Below are 5000 nucleotides of genomic sequence, written 5' to 3' on the forward strand. Positions count from 1 at the left end.
CGGCGTGAACTGATAGTGCCGAGGCCGGAAACCGAGCCGGAAATGTGCACCGATTTATTGGTCCCACTCGCAGGCCCATATCTCCGGAAGGCCGAGGCCGATTTCCTCCGGGTATGGTTCGCTGCGTGCAGCCGGAAGGGGAGCAGCGGACGGCACTGAGCAGCCGGAGGTGCGGCGCTGCCCGCCGGAGCTGCAAGCGAAAGGCTGCGCACCGCTTTCCGCTGGTTAACTCGGCAGGCCGTCAGGCCGACCGACTCCGCTTCAGCACGGGAGCTAGAGTCGGGCAAGGGGCACCGAAGGGTACCGGAAGGATCACGTTCGGACACCGGGAAGTCGAGTGCCGGGCCGCCGAAAGCGAGCTCGGGGCCCCGGTTTGTCCGTCCCACCCGGAGGCCCATATCTCGAGAAGGCACAGGCCGATTTCCTCCGGGTTTGGCTCGCTGCGTGCGGCCGGACGAGGTGCAGCGAACGGTACCGAGCACTCGGAGGTGCGGCGCTGCCCGCCGGAGGTACAGCGAAAGGCTGCAAACCGCTTTCCGCCTCCTCTCCCCTCGGGCGTGAGACCGACGGTCGTCTGGTTTGCTTCCGCGGCAAGAGCAGGACGAGGGGCACCGAGCGGTACCAGAACGAACCCGGTCGCACACCGGGATGTCGAGTGCCCGGCCCAAACCCGCTACCCCCCCCCCCACCCGAAAGCGAGCCACGGTTTGTGGATTAAAAGTGAAGCGGCAAAGATTTGTAAAACAGCGTGAAATGATGAACCAGAAGCCCAAAGTAATGGTGGGAATAAAAGTTCCGAAATGTGAAATGGTGAACCAGAAGTTGTGTGAACTGTTTAACCCAAAGTGGCAAAAATGGATTAAAAGGGGTGAAATGATCGACCGCAAAGCAGGGCAAGCATTAAACAAAAGCAGCAGCATTTTTTAAAAAGGGACAAATGGTTTACCAGAATCCCAAAAGAATGCTCAGAGACTTAAGTGCCAAAGGGGCAAATGGTTAACCAGAAGCTGGGTGAACTGCTTAACCCAAAGTGGGAAAAAGGATAAAAAAGGGGTGAACTGATCAACCAGAAGTCGACAACAATGTGCGGCGATTAAGTCTGAAAGAGGGAAAGGTTGACCGGAAAGCAGGGAAATGATTAAACAAAAGCAGAAAAATTCAGTAAAAAGGGGCAAGTGGTGAACCAGAAGTTGGGTGAACTGCTTAACCAAAAGTGGGAAAGAGGATTAAAAGGGGAGAAATGTTGAACCAGATGTCGAAAACAATGCGCGGCGATGAAGTCTGAAAGAGGAAAAGGTTGACCGCAAAGCAGGGAAAGGATTAAACAGAAGCAGCAATATCTTTTAAAAAGGGACAAATGGTGAACCAGAATCCCAAAAGAATGCTCAGAGACTTAAGTCCCAAAGGGGCAAATGGTTAACCAGAAGCTGGGTGAACTGTTTAACCAAAAGTGGGAAAAAGGATTAAAATGTTGTGAAATGATTAACCAGAAGGCGAAAGCAAAGTGCGGCGGCGAAGTCCTAAAGGGGAAAAGGTTGACCATAAAGCAGGGAAATGATTAAACAAAAGCAGAAAAATTCAGTAAGAAGGGGCAAATGGTTAACCAGAAGTTGGGTGAACTGCTTAACCAAAAGTGGGAAAGAGGATTAAAAGGGGAGAAATGTTGAACCAGATGTCGAAAACAATGCGCGGCGATGAAGTCTGAAAGAGGAATAGGTCGACCGCAAAGCAGGGAAATGATTAAACAAAAGCAGAAAAATTCAGTAAAAAGGGGCAAATGGTGAACCAGAAGCTGGGTGAACTGCTTAACCAAAAGTGGGAAAAAGGATTAAAAGGGGAGAAATGTTGAACCAGATGTCGAAAACAAGGTGCGGCGATGAAGTCTGAAAGAGGAATAGGTCGACCGCAAAGCAGGGAAAGGTTTAATCAAAAGCAGCAATATCTTTTAAAAAGGGACAAATGGTGAACCAGAATCACAAAAGAATGCTCAGAGACTTAAGTCCCAAAGGGGAAATGGTTAACCAGTAGCTGGGTGAACTGTCCAACCCAAAGTGGGAAAAAGGATTAAAAGGGGTGAAATGATTAACCAGAAGGCGAAAGCAAAGTGCGGCGGCGAAGTCGTAAGGGGAAAAGGTTGACCAGAAAGCAGGGAAAGCATTAAACAAAAGCGGCAACATTTTTAAAAAAGTGGCAAATGGTTAACCAGAATCCCAAAAGAATGCTCAGAGACTTAAGTCCCAAAGGGGAAATGGTTAACCAGAAGCTGGGTGAACTGGTGAACCAAAAGTGGGAAAAAGGATTAAAAGGGGAGAAATGTTTAACCAGAAGGCAAAAGCAAAGTGCGGCGGCGAAGTCCAAAAGGGGAAAAGGTTGACAAGAAAGCAGGGAAATGATTAAACCAAAGCGGAAAAATTCAGTATAATGGGGCAAATGGTTAACCAGAAGCTGGGTGAAATGGTTAACCGAAAGTGGCAAAAAAAGATTTAAAGGGGAAAAATGATTAACCAGAAGTCGACAACAATGCGCGGCGATGAAGTCTGAAAGGGGAAAAGGTTGACCACATAGCAGGGAAACGATTAAACAAAAGCGGCAACATTTTTTAAAAAGTGGCAAATGATTAACCAGAATCCCAAAAGAATGCTCAGAGACTAAGTCCCAAAGGGGAAATGGTTAACCAGAAGCTGGGGGAAATGGTTAACCAAAAGTTGCAAAAATGATTAAAAGGGGTGAAATGATTAACCAGGAGGCTAAAGCAATGTGCCGCGGTGAAGTCTGAAAGAGGGAAAGGTTGACCAGAAAGCATTAAACAAAAGCGGCAACATTTTTTAAAAATTGGCAAATGATTAACCAGAATCCCAAAAGAATGCTCAGAGACTAAGTCCCATAGGGGAAATGGTTAACCAGAAGCTGGGGGAAATGGTTAACCAAAAGTTGCAAAAATGATTAAAAGGGGTGAAATGATTAACCAGGAGGCTGGAGCAATGTGCCGCGGTGAAGTCTGAAAGAGGGAAAGGTTGACCAGAAAGCATTAAACAAAAGTGGCAACATTTTTTAAAAATTGGCAAATGATTAACCAGAATCCCAAAAGAATGCTCAGAGACTAAGTCCCAAAGGGGAAATGGTTAACCAGAAGCTGGGGGAAATGGTTAACCAAAAGTTGCAAAAATGATTAAAAGGGGTGAAATGATTAACCAGGAGGCTGAAGCAATGTGCCGCGGTGAAGTCTGAAAGAGGGAAAGGTTGACCAGAAAGCATTAAACAAAAGTGGCAACATTTTTAAAAAATTGGCAAATGATTAACCAGAATCCCAAAAGAATGCTCAGAGACCAAGTCCCAAAGGGGAAATGGTTAACCAGAAGCTGGGGGAAATGGTTAACCAAAAGTTGCAAAAATGATTAAAAGGGGTGAAATGATTAACCAGGAGGCTAAAGCAATGTGCCGCGGTGAAGTCTGAAAGAGGGAAAGGTTGACCAGAAAGCATTAAACAAAAGCGGCAACATTTTTTAAAAATTGGCAAATGATTAACCAGAATCCCAAAAGAATGCTCAGAGACTAAGTCCCAAAGGGGAAATGGTTAACCAGAAGCTGGGGGAAATGGTTAACCAAAAGTTGCAAAAATGATTAAAAGGGGTGAAATGATTAACCAGGAGGCTGAAGCAATGTGCCGCGGTGAAGTCTGAAAGAGGGAAAGGTTGACCAGAAAGCATTAAACAAAAGTGGCAACATTTTTTAAAAATTGGCAAATGATTAACCAGAATCCCAAAAGAATGCTCAGAGACTAAGTCCCAAAGGGGAAATGGTTAACCAGAAGCTGGGGGAAATGGTTAACCAAAAGTTGCAAAAATGATTAAAAGGGGTGAAATGATTAACCAGGAGGCTAAAGCAATGTGCCGCGGTGAAGTCTGAAAGAGGGAAAGGTTGACCAGAAAGCATTAAACAAAAGTGGCAACATTTTTAAAAAATTGGCAAATGATTAACCAGAATCCCAAAAGAATGCTCAGAGACTAAGTCCCAAAGGGGAAATGGTTAACCAGAAGCTGGGGGAAATGGTTAACCAAAAGTTGCAAAAATGATTAAAAGGGGTGAAATGATTAACCAGGAGGCTGGAGCAATGTGCCGCGGTGAAGTCTGAAAGAGGGAAAGGTTGACCAGAAAGCATTAAACAAAAGTGGCAACATTTTTTAAAAATTGGCAAATGATTAACCAGAATCCCAAAAGAATGCTCAGAGACTAAGTCCCAAAGGGGAAATGGTTAACCAGAAGCTGGGGGAAATGGTTAACCAAAAGTTGCAAAAATGATTAAAAGGGGTGAAATGATTAACCAGGAGGCTGAAGCAATGTGCCGCGGTGAAGTCTGAAAGAGGGAAAGGTTGACCAGAAAGCATTAAACAAAAGTGGCAACATTTTTAAAAAATTGGCAAATGATTAACCAGAATCCCAAAAGAATGCTCAGAGACCAAGTCCCAAAGGGGAAATGGTTAACCAGAAGCTGGGGGAAATGGTTAACCAAAAGTTGCAAAAATGATTAAAAGGGGTGAAATGATTAACCAGGAGGCTAAAGCAATGTGCCGCGGTGAAGTCTGAAAGAGGGAAAGGTTGACCAGAAAGCATTAAACAAAAGCGGCAACATTTTTTAAAAATTGGCAAATGATTAACCAGAATCCCAAAAGAATGCTCAGAGACTAAGTCCCAAAGGGGAAATGGTTAACCAGAAGCTGGGTGAAATGGTTAACCAAAAGTTGCAAAAATGATTAAAAGGGGTGAAATGATCAACCAGAAGTCGAAAATAATGTGCGGCGATGAAGTCCTAAGGGGCAAAAGTCACCCAGAAGGCAGGGAAATGATCAAACGAAAGCAGCCAAAAAATTATTAAAAGAGGGGAACTGATGAACCAAAAGATGAGAAACGGCCCGCAGAGACTAAGTCCAAAACGGGAACTGGTGAACCGGAAATGATTAACCAAAAACTAAGTCCGAAGAGGGAACTGGTAAACCAGAACT

This window comes from Heptranchias perlo, unplaced genomic scaffold, assembly GCF_035084215.1.
Source record: "Heptranchias perlo isolate sHepPer1 unplaced genomic scaffold, sHepPer1.hap1 HAP1_SCAFFOLD_1520, whole genome shotgun sequence".
Lineage (NCBI taxonomy): Eukaryota > Metazoa > Chordata > Chondrichthyes > Hexanchiformes > Hexanchidae > Heptranchias > Heptranchias perlo.